The 13,085-nt window shown below is 33.3% G+C and overlaps 1 pseudogene across 1 annotated transcript; it reads right to left on the bottom strand.

Moving 5' to 3' along the window:
- Positions 1 to 11,053: 11,053 nt before the first annotated feature.
- Positions 11,054 to 11,843, bottom strand: LOC306669596 (myosin light chain 6B-like; annotated as a pseudogene). Its single transcript has one exon. The product of its transcript is annotated as a myosin light chain 6B-like (transcript).
- Positions 11,844 to 13,085: the final 1,242 nt, after the last annotated feature.

Below are 13,085 nucleotides of genomic sequence, written 5' to 3'. Positions count from 1 at the left end.
AGGGGTATTGGTATCAGTTCTTCTTTAAAGGTCTTGTTGAATTCAGCTGAGAATCCATCTGGTCCTGAGCTTTTCTTGTTTGGTAGGCTTTTGATGACTTCTTCTATTTCCGTGCTTGAAATTGATCTGTTTAGATTGTGTACCCCTCCCTGATTCAGTTTGGGAGAATCATATGTCTCTAAAAATTTGTCAATGTCTTCAATATTTTCTATTTTGTTGGGGTATAGATTTTCAAAGTAGCATTTAATTATGTTATGTATTTCAGTGATGTCGTAGTGATCTTTCCTTTTTCATCACAAATTCTAGTAATTTGAGTTTTTTCTCTTCTCTTCATTAGCCTGGCTAGGGGTTTATCTATTCCGTTTACTTTTTCAATGAACCAATATTTTGTTTTGTCAATATCTCTCACCCTGCAACAACTCAACTCAAAATGGATCAAAGACATAGGAATTATAGACCATAGACCCTGCACCATATAGAAGACAAAGTAGGCCCAAATCTTCATCATGTTGGCTTAGGATCAGACTTCCTCAAAAATACTCCCAAAGTACAATAAATCAAAGCAAGAATCAATAAATAGGAATGGACTCAAATTAAAAAGCTTTTTCTCAGCAAAGAATTCAATCAAGAATGTGAAGAGAGAGCCCACAGAGTGGGAGAAAATCTTTTCTGCACACACTTCAGATAGAGCACTTATGTCCAAAATTTATAAAGAACTTACAAAACTTTACACGAAAAATACAAAGAACCCAATCAATAAATGGGCCAACGAACTGGAAAGACACTTTACAGAAGAAGACACACAGGCAATTAATACATATATGAAAACATGTTCAAATCTCTAGTAATTAGAGAAATGTGAATTAAAGCAACTCTAAGATTTCATCTTACTCCAAATAGAATGACTATTATCAAGAACACAAACAATAATAGATGTTTGCATGGATGTGTGGAAAAAGGCACACTTTTACATTGCTGGTGAGTTGCAAATTGGTACAGCCACTCTCGAAAGCAGTATGGAGAATCCTCAGAAAACTTGGAACGGACCCAACTTTTGACCCAGTTATCCCAATCCTTGGTTTATACTTAAAGGACTTAAAATCATCAAACTACAGCAACATAGCCACATCAATGTTTATAGCAGCTCAGTTTATAATAGCTAGATTGTGGAACCAACCTAGATGCCCTTCAACAGATGAATGGATAAAGAAACTGGTATATATACACAATGAAATACTATTCAGCCATAAAGAAGAATAAAATTGTGGCATGTGCAAATAAGTGGATGGAATTGGAAAATATTATGCTAATTGAAATAAGACAAGCCCAAAAAACCAATGGCTGAATGTTTTTTCTGATAAGTGGAGAATGATATATAATGGGAGTGGGAGGTGGGGAGCGAGAGAAGTATGGGAGAACTTTAGATTATGTAGAAGGAAATGAGAAGGAAGGGGGTATGAAAAATGGTGGAATGAGACAGACATCATTACCCTATGTACATGTATGATTACATGAATGGTATGAATTTACATCATGTACAACCATAGAAATGAAATGATGTATCCCATTTGTGTGCAATGAGTCAAAATGCAGTCTGTAAAAAATTAAAAGATAAATAAAAAAAATAAAATAATTACAGGGTTAAAAAAAAGTAAAACAAAAAGATTTAGAATGTACATTTTACATATTAAGAAATGTGTATACAATTATTCCCAAATATCTTAATGATTGGATTTCTATTTCATTCAAGTTTTTTGTGACTTTCATATTGTTGTCACTTTTGTGAAACTCCAACTATTTCACACAAAATTTCACTCTTTATGAATTGTAATTTAAAAATTAAAGAATTTATCTGCTAAATTAATGACATTAAAATAGAGAATTTTGAGTAATAAAAATCTTAATAACATGCTTTAAAATAATTTCAGATCATGAGATATTCAGTGATCAGGTTAATTCTCATCCTGGTGAAGATGCTTTCTACATGTTTGACCTTAGATAAGTCCCTTATCCTCTCAGATTTCAGTTGGGTTAATAATATTTAGTTTACAACATGCTTGAAACATTCAGATGAAATCAAAACCTTAGAAAATGACTCAATCTTGTTTGGAGTTTAAAAATGCTATTTCCTAACAATTCATTACAGTTGATATTATTTGAAAAATATGTAGACCAAAATTATACAGGACAGGAAATCAATAATTTCCTGTAGCCATTTGTAATTCCTTTATTGAATCATTCAACTCATTAGTATTTATTGAGAAACATCTCTGTGCTGGGCTTTAGGTCAGTTGAAATAAAAGGATATTAGGAATCACACACATTTGGTATTTCCACAACCTGATAGTTAATTATTTTTAACTTAGTTTCCTTTTTCATGAAACAAGGATTTTAATAAGCTGAAGCATTCCTTTTTTCAAAGGTCCATATTGTTCAACTAATAACAATAATAAGAAAAGCTGAATGTGTACAGACAACCTGGGATAAACTTCACTGCAGAAATTTTTAACAAGAATGTTTCAACTGTGCTACAAAAGAATTGATGGATCAGACTCACATTGGGTTGAAATGCAACTCTCTCTTCTGTGACTTTTGTACTCTTGAGTCAGTTAATTTTCTTTAATTATCAGGTGAAAATAAAAAATCAATATATGCAATAGCCTTGGGTAATGAATAAAAATAAGCACTCCATAAGTAATACCTATTATGATGATTGCCTTAGTCTGTTTTTGTGCTGCTATAACATACTGTGTCATTTATAATGAAGAGAAAAGCATAGGCTCACTCACAGTTCTGGAGGCTGGGAAATCCAAAATCGATGGGCTATCAACTGCTGAGGGCTTCTTGTTATACCATCATATGACAGAAGGCAAGGAAAAAAAAAAAAAGGAGACACAAAAAGAGGGACAGAGACAGAGAGAGCAGGTGGGGCCCTTTATAATGGTACCAATCAGTCCCTGAAGGTTGAGCTGTCATATCCTAATCAGAAAGTGTTTCATGTCTTAACATTTTTATAATGACAATTAAATTTCAGCATGAGTTTTGGAGAGAATATGTATTCAAACCACAGGAAGATGATGCTGACAATGACGCTGATTGTGGAAGAAAGATATGGATCTTGTGGAATCACAATTTCATATTCTCCAGGACAATTTTTTAGGATAAAATTTTTTAGGTGAAATCTCTTTACCATTAATATTTATCCCAAATACTAAACATTGAGGGAAAATACCTGCTCTGACCAATGGTGAATTAGGTTGTGACCTATTCATTATATGATATTGATGAGCTTTTCATTCATATGCTCAGTCTTTGTGTCGTACTCACCTGGAATGAAAAACGACCATGATCATTGTGGAAACTAATCAAGTCACTTAGGAAATCCAATTAAAAGACTCTAGCTTCTTGGAAAGAATATCAAATTTACCCCATGCATTCTTCAAACGTCCTACAGATCTATTCAAATGTATTTGTTCAATTATAATAACATGGATTAGGGACAAAAAAAATGTATGTGTATGTGTGCTTATCACTGATAGCTGGCCTGGATCATTTGAGTGTAACCCTCTTCTTTTGATTACTTAGAGATGTTCTTATATACCTTTAGCCAAGGTAGAGGCCTAATGTTCTTGTGCCTGAATATTCTTTGAATATATTTATCACTATCTCCATAGGTGTTAAATTTAAATAGTCCAGACAATTATAAGAAGGCATATTGCACAGAAAAAAATATTTAAATATTGTCCTTTATTAAAATCATACTACTACTAAACTGAAACAGACTGATGTTTAAGTCCACTCAGAGTCAGTGTTTTTAATGTGTTTTTTTTTTTTTTTCTGATTGTATTTATGACAGCAGATTGTCAATTTGGGATATTTATACTACATTTTACTTTTCTATGTTAAGACAGTTTGGGCTAAAGCATTATAGCATAGTGCTAAGAATAGTGTAACTGAATTGAAGGAAAACATACTAAAGTAAAATTTTTCCTTCCAACATAGCAACACTTTTAGAGAAATGGATTTTGGATGGAAAATTTAGAGAAATGGATTTTGGATGGAAAAATGAGATTGCATTTGACACTAACACAAGAAGGTTGAAATGGAGAGGGAAATTTCACAACCTTATAGGCTTGGTATCTGTGTGTGTGTGTGTGTGTGTGTGTGTGTGTTATGATTCACATTGGTTTGTTACACAATTCTTCAAAATATTCAAAGCCAACTCATTTTTATTACATATTTGATATAACATGTGAGCATGTTTTGATGTTTTTCAGATGACTAAACTAAAGCTCAGAAAGCAATGGCTGATTGCTGTATATGTACTTAATTTGCTCTGGCCTTCTTTCTTGTCATCTATTCCTATTTGTATTGCATACTTTCTTAGCTACATTTATGGAGAACTTTAGTTTCTAATATATTTCAGAATATGTTAATATATTAACAAATAAATGTATCATATATTTCTATATGCACCTGTATTTAATTTATTGCGATAGAGTTGGAGGTAGGGTACATCTTATTTATTTTTACTCATTGAATTAGAAGTTTTCTGTGGTACAGAATATATTTTCGAAATAAATAGAAATCTACATTTCTAGATGAATAAAGGAATAATGAAAAATCCCTAACTCTTTTCATAGTAGCTATGAGATTAGACTCCATAATATTAACTTAATAAATATTTTGCTTAAGCACTAATGAATCAATACATATACATGTCTATGTCGGGGAGGCATTGTAACTGCCACCAGGATATAACAAAGGAAGTGAAGAGAAGAGGTTAGAACTTATGTTGGAAGATTAAAAAAAGCAAACATTTTTAAAGGGGACAATGGTCTGAAGGAAGCTCAACAATGGAAAAATTCAGGATCTATTCAAAGGAATGCTGCAAATCTGAATGGGACCAGTGAGAGAGGTAAGATGAGATCCAAGCATGGTTTTGAATGGTCATTAATCCAAGTTAAAGCACCTAGACTTTATTTTCTCATAATGAAGAATCATTAGAGGGAAGGAAATGGCCACCTGAAAGCAGTGCTGAAAATACCTGCCTTGTGCAGGGACATTAATTGGTAGAAATTCCCAGTTGTGACTCCAGTTGTATGCTGTTATAAAGTAATAGATGAGAAGAAGCTGACCTGGAGAATTGAAATAGATGTAGGCATGTTTGTCTCCTTATATGCACATGTGTCTGTTATTGAGCTGATACATTTTCAAAGTCACATTATTTCCTGGACTTATGCCAATCAATCAGCAGCATGTTCTTCTATTCCAATTTCTTAAATGTGTGGTTATTCTTCAGGGAAAAAAATCTGCACTAAATAATTTATAGATATGGATAATGAAGCAATTTTGAATCTTGGAGCAACTTATGAAGTAAGACACCATTTCCCCCTGAATTTCAGTGATATAATTTTTAATAAGAAAAAAAAGTTTTGATTTCATTCCTAGATGATGGGAGTTAGCATAGAATATCAACCAATTAACAGATCTCTATATATCTCTAGGTCTGTTGAGAAAAGACATGAGTTTTATAGTCAGAGAAATTGGGTTTGAATCCAAGATTCAAGCATGTTACTCCACCTTGCTAAGAAATGGGATCCTCCATCACCAGTATGCATGATAATAGTAGTAATATATAAGTGTGCTTCACACTATAGTCATAACATAATTGTATTCTGCAGAAGGACTGGATGATAGTAAATGTGCAGTTTAAAAGAAGCAAATATTATTAGTAAACTTAGTATGATGTATGTTCTAGTCACATTTTATCATCAACTACATGATACTATATCTAAATTCTTAAGTGCTAGTTAAGAGTGCCTCCAACATCATATGCATAGCCTTAGGGACATCTTGTTGGAAAAGGACTTCCTAGCAATATAAGTTACATGTATGGAAGCATGAGTACTGGCAAAATTTTGAGTCTATCAGTGTCATATTCTGGTCCTGATATTTTACTATAGTTTTGAAAGATGATACCATTGGGGAAAAATTAAATGACCCAACACAGGACTACTTTCTTACTTCTTACCACCGCATGTGAAATTACAATGATTTCAAAATAAAAACTTTAATTTATAAAATTTTTAAAAAGACATGTAGAAAGAGTTAGAAGTGGTTCAATAGCATTAAATCCTGGGGAAACTAAAAAGGGATTAGAGTGTTGTGAGAAAATCAGAGATTCTTATCTTCCCATTAAGAAATTTTCATCTTATGCTATGTACACTGAGGAACAACTGGGGCAAGGAAGGGAAAACAAGAGGAATAGGAATAGCAGAAAAGTATTTTTAAAAACTTTGGGAGAAATGGTAAAAAATGGAACAAAATATTAAACACATTATTATATTTTTATATTGAAAAAAGGAACAATGTTATGTGAATATATAAAAAAGTAAGAAAGGAACTATCTAGGGGGGCCTTAGATGTGTAAGAGACACAAAATAGGGAACCTTAGTTATGCTCATAATTCTAGACTGAGCTATAGTGACACAGCCATGACTTGTTAAAAACTATTTTTATTCCAAGACCTGGACCATGTGTTTTATATTAATTTTCTCATGAACAGTTAATAAAAATCCAGTTTTAATTTTTGCTTAAAATCAGTCATTGAATGTCTCAAAGAAGTCCCAAACCTAACAGGGACATACCTAATTTTAGTTTTCTTGTCTCTCCACTGTTGGGCCAACCATAGCTGATACACTGCTTTAGTATAAGCTAATAAATGATGACCTTTCTGGAAAAGTTCATCTATAGAAAACTATCTCAGGGAGCAGACCAAGTGCTGGGTTGAGTGCCCACTCAGTTTCTTGTTCCAGCAGTTTTGTGTAGTACAAAAAGCACAACCATATCTGTCATCTCTGTGATTTCTTCATCTGAGAAAAATGTCCAGAACAATGACATAATTCCTCATGAGAGAAATCAATGCTCCTGTTTTCTCTTGAATTTTCCTTCCTGTCTCTCATCATGCTTAAATCACCAAGAACAGATTTTTATTTCTCCCATAATGTTTCTGGAAGGTCACTTCAACATCCTTACCACCATGTCCCTAGTGAAACCACTATGGTTCACTTTGCAATTAGTAGTTTTCTTATTGGTCTCCCTGTGTTTCTGTTGCCCTACCTCCCTGAGGAGAATAATAATGCTAACCTAAAATAAATACAGATAGAGAAATGTATTTACATTCCTCCAAATAAAGATAATATTTATGATGAGGAACAATTGAAACAAAAGAAAATAATTGCCAACTCATTGATGAAGTAGGCCAAAATTTCACTCAAAGAATATAAATTGTAGACAAGCTTTTAACAAGGGTCATTATTATTAGAAGATGTATTTTTAAAATAAATAAAATAGTATTAATGATTAATATTATGGGAGTTGTCAAACACTTTTAAGAGAAATCAGTTTAAAATTTAAAAAAAAAAAACTTGTTAAACTGTGGAGATTCTTTAGACAAACAGAGGAAAAATAATGGCCAAATGATCATAATGAAATTTATACATATGCATAAGAATTGTTTAAAAATAGCACCCACATTTTAGAAATAAATGTAAAATAACATAAGTGGCTTGAGATGTATATGACCCAATAAACCTATTCTGCATGATTTTAGCCTATCGGTATTTCTGGAAAAATGTCTGTGCAAATAGATACCATAAATAATTATGTTTTAATAATGTTGAAATAAATATTCATCAGAGATATTATGATTGTATATGTTCTGTTATATCAACACTACACATAGAATTTATTCATCAAAACTTAAATTAAAATGCATAATAAAATGAACAAAAATTAGGAACACAAATGCATAAACACACACACTAGATCATTACTTAATATTTTAAGCTAACGGTCTGGCATGGTGGCAAATGCTTGTAATTCCAGTAGCTCAGGAGGCTGAGGCAGGAGGATTGTGAGTTCAAAACCAGACTCAGCAATTTATAGAGGCCCTAAGCAAATCAGCAACATTCTTTCTCTAAATAAAATATAAAAAAAGGCTGGGAGTATGGTTTAGTATTTACACATTCCTGGATTCAATCCCTAGAACCGTAAAGAAATGAAAAAAAATTAAGATGATAGAGTCATGAAAGAACACAAATATATCTGACATATGGCATCGTATTTATTAAATTATTATCATAAATCATGATAATATTTATTTTATTTTTGGTGAAGCTGGGGATCAAATCAAGGGCCTCATACAAAGGAGAAAAGCCCTCTATCACTGAAGTACATCTTTACCACTGTAATTATCTTTAAAATTTGTTACATGAAAATATAAATATTTGTTTTATTTAACTGGATAAGTTAAATTTTAAAATATACAGAAAAATTTGCCATTTCATTGACCCAGTCACATAGTAGATATTTTTAAAGTTTTGTGAAAAATTCTTTCCTTTTTCTGTTTCATATTCAATCTCTATCATCAAAAAATGGTGTTTGAGTATTCACAAGCAATTCTCAGTTTTTGACTAACAGGTTTTTCTCCCTAACAAGAAATTCACTTTCTTCAATTCTACATTTAAAGTTACCTTTTAAGATAAATTCACTCTGAGAAAAGACACTTTTCCTACTTACAGAATTTGGATGCTTGCATCTGTGTCAACTACAGCAGCACTACTACAGGCTGCAGGCATCTTCTCATCTGGCACTCTCGATAAAGGAGAAGCTTCTCTCTAGTGTGTGATGTTCTCAGGAGAGAGGTTTACAACATAAGAGGTTTAAAAAAATCGCACAGTGCATCTCACAGTCTTTACTCAAAACCGGCATGCTGTCGCTTTTAACCATATTCCATTGCACAGAGAGAGTCACATTCAAGTCCAACATCCATCGACATGGAGGGGAGTTGCATACATTTCACAAGGAGGGTGGGATGGAGCAGACTGAGCATTTGCTACTCAATAATAAAGTGGATCAAAACATCAATATTTTTTCCAGCCTGTGTTTTTCCACCCCTAGGCTTTGGCATGAGCCTGGAATGTTTTTCTTTCAGCTCTTTAAAATCCTCTTGTAAGACTACTTTCCATCTAATGGTTGGATTCCTTTCAGTTTTTGTCTTCACTAATTTGTTTTCAGTCATTGAAAAGAGAGAGAAGTGACAAGTGAGGATCCTGACACATGGTTCTGTATCAGTAGCAATGGCCAAACAGCATAGAGTCAAATTTAATATTTAAAACTTCTTTTCTACATTAATGCTAAACATTCTATAAGTGGTTTCTATTTATATTTCTTGTTCTAATAGTAATTAATTACTCATTAAATGACAAGAATAAGCAAGATAAGATCATTCTAAAAATACAAATATATTTTAAAGTTAGAAATTCAATTTGTAAAATTAACCAACAATTGAATATTAGAAGTAATAGGAAAATCTTGTGTGTAAATAAAGCATTGGAAAATAAAACCTTTGCATTCTTATTGTAAATTATGATTTTCAACTGGAAATGAAAGTGAATGCATCAATCCAAGGAAAGGTATTTAGTAAGAATGTATAAAGAGCAACATATTAATCACAAAATATTTACATGCTTATAACAGATAATACCAGGATCTCTAGTATTTCACATGGCAAAGGATCAAATTCCAAAGAAGTAAGGTAAGAAAATAGCAGTGATGATTGTCATAGAAAACAAAAAATCAAATGTTGACTAAATGGAAGAATTTATATGCAATTGCACTATGGTGACCCAATTAAAGATAATTCACAATTGCTTACATTCTTAGATAAAAGTGATGGATATGAAATGTAACTTCAAAATTCATACAGTGAACAACAGCTATAGGAATTTAGGTGAGAAAAATTTTTTTAACTGTGTGAAGTATTGATCGAAAAACAATATCGAAAAGTATTAAAACTTACTAAGGAATATTTTGAAGTCCATAAATATATCACATTTTATTTTAATTTAGTAATTGAAAGCAATACCAATAAAATTTTAAGCATCTAAGAAAATACATGAAAATTAAAATGCTTAGTTTTAAAATCCTGTAGAAGAATGATAAGCAAAATTCTCTAAGCATACACTGAAATAGAGAAAATCTGAATGGATTGCCTTAACATATTTAAGGAACAAAATTATTCTGGGATGGTTGCTTATTCATATAGGGAAAATATGCTCTTCTTTTTTACATAGAAAATAATCGAATGAGTTTATAAATATAAAATAACAACCTGCCAGTGGTTAAGATTTTAGCTAGTGGTAGAAGGTTTGTCTAGCACTTCCCAGGCTCAGGGTTCAATTCCCAGCACTTAGTAAACAACAACAACAAACACTCAAACAAACAAAATAGCTAGGACATTTTAGAAAAACTAGAGAAAAAATATTCAAGTTATTTGGAAAGGGTAAGACTTTTAATAAACTGTGCACAAAAATGAAAATGAGAAAGGGAAAGACTAATACAGTTGAAAAAAAAACTCAAAAACATTCTATATAATTGATACATTTTGAAAAGTGACATCACAAGCTGCAGGATGGTAAAATATAATTGCACTTTATTTGACTAATAAAATACTATTCTACAAAACATACAAAAAATTCTCATAGAGCAAAAGAACAAATGAAAGTGAAGAAGGAGGAAGTCAGAAAAGGAGAGACAGAGGAAGGGAGGAACAGAAGGTGAAAGGAAAGACCTAACTGAAAAATCACATGAAGTTGTTTTGAATGAAAATCCGTGTTACCAATGATTTTGTAAAATGACATAGTATTTCATACTTGTCATTTAGAAAAATAAATAAATATAAAAATAGGATAACGTCAAGCACTCTACCAACTGAGCTATACCTCCAGCCCCTTGTGTATGTTTTGATGGATGTAAATTGGCTGTACCAATGTAGTATAAGTTCCATGAAGTCAGAGACAGTTTGTCTTTTCTTCACAGTTATTTGCTATGAACCACAACAAGGGTCAGCACATAATAAGTACTTGATACATAATTACCAAATAATAAATGTAAGCAATTTGGAAATATGTAGTAAAATTAAAGTTACACATTTTTTATTCAGCAATGCAAAACTTAATTCTTTTTCTTTTTTTTTTTTTTAAAGGAACCATGTCTTTATTTTGACTCAATAGGTGGCCGCCTAGTGGCAGAAACGTGCTTCCATCTGCCTGGGAGAGGGAAGGCAAATGTCCAGCCCCACAGGATCTGTAGGGCTTAGACGCTTAGGATGCACTTCAGGAAGGCCTCACAGTTAATGCAGCCATTACTGTCCTCATGTCCTGCCAGAACAGTCCCCACCTCCTCCTCAGTCACCTTCTCTCCCAGGGTGGTGAGGACATGTCTGAGCTCTGCACCCATGACTGCCATTTCCCTCCTTTTCAAACACCAGAAACCACTCCAAGTAGTCCTCATATGTGCCTTGGTCCCGGTTCTTGGCCACTGCCTGGAGCATGGGCAGGAACGTCTCAAAGTCCACTCTCCTGGTCTTCAGCTCTTCACCCTTGGGGCTCCCCAGGAACTTGAGCACCTCGGTGTTGGTCGGGTTCTGACCCAGGGCCTCATTACATCCCCACACTGGCTGTACAGGATCTTCCCGTCGCCTACTCCGTCAAACAGCTCAAAGGCCTCCTTGAATCCTCCAGCTGGTCCTTGTTAAACTCAATCAACACTTTGGAGAGATCGACAGGAGGCTCCTGGGTTTTCACAGACGCCTGGGGAACAGCGGGCTCAGCCTTGGTCTTGGCTGGAGGGCCCCCTGCTGCTGGTTTGGCAGCAGGTTTGGAGATGGAGGGCCCTGCAGGTTTCTTCACTGGAACATCCTTCTTGGAAGGCATGATGTCCGGTGACCAAAGGGTAGAGTGCTGATGGGGGCACCCATCTCCTGCGGGGTCCGGGTAAGGGGCGGCCCTAAGTGAATTCTTGAGGGACAGTCATATATCCAAGGAGATAATGACCATCGCCTGCTTTGTAAAGTTGATATACTGGAAAAATACGAAAGTTAATAACAGAAGAAAGCAATTAACGCATCATTCTTAATGTTGTCTACTTCTGGCAAAAGAGAAAAGATCTTGGGTATAAGAGGAATATAAAGTTGTTTTGAATTGTATCTATAATTTATCCCATAAACGTTCCAAAGGAATTATGACAGATACTAACTTGAGACTAAACTTAGTGGTGGGGACATTTGTTATCATTGCAACATTTTCTATGCTTTGGTTTTTAGTTGTAATATAATTTTAAAGATGAGAAGTCATACTGGATCAGTAACCTTGAGACACTACGTTATAGCCCCTGCTCTGCACTGCTGTGGAGCCTCTGAGTTAATTTAAATCCAAAATTAGCACTACAAAATAATTATTAATATAGTTTGATTTTTTTTACAGTGCAAAATAGTGGATGATTTTAATTCTTCTTCATGATTCTCCATGCACAGAAGGAGTTTTTTTCTTGTCTACTTTTCTTCATTGCTCAGCTAATCAGCAATTATTTTTTTACTTTTACATAATATATACCTTTGCATTTGTTCTTTTTTTTTTTCATTTTTTTCTTAATTGCACTTTATTTAATAAGATAGCAAATGAATTGCTGGATATTGACAAATAATTAATATTTATCTTTGCAAGAGTTATAATATATGTTGGGGAGTAAAGGAAAATGAGTACAAGTCTTATTTTCTTAAGTGACCATTTAACTGAGGTCTCTTGATAAGACAAAGACCTTCCAAGATCTCAAAATCATGCCTGCAAAGTATGAGGTAGCTGCTCAATAAAAATTATTGAGTTTATAATAAAATGAATGAATGATTGGTCAGTCCACCAAGATGTTAGAATAATTGTAATTTTCACAGTTCAAACTTAAATATTATTGTGCAATTATGCAATATTTGAACTTATTTTTCATTATCCTATCAGGTAATCAAGTGCACTCTCTACCTAAGAGTATTGAGTATCACCACTAATAATGTTTGCTTAGAAAGTTCATCACAGCAACAGTGACAACTAAGTATGTTGAAATGTATCAAAAAACTAAACTTGTTTGGTTCTATTTAAAAGGTTACTTTCCTCCCAGAAAGACACCATGGCTTAAAATGGCATCCTAATGAGGCAGACATTATCAGAGACTGCAATCATTCAATCCTA

The sequence above is a fragment of the Sciurus vulgaris genome (assembly GCF_902686455.1).
Source record: "Sciurus vulgaris genome assembly, chromosome: 9".
NCBI classification, from domain to species: Eukaryota; Metazoa; Chordata; class Mammalia; order Rodentia; family Sciuridae; genus Sciurus; species Sciurus vulgaris.
The sequence above is the reverse complement of the archived record's forward strand: the minus strand, read 5'-3'. Positions and strand labels throughout refer to the sequence as shown.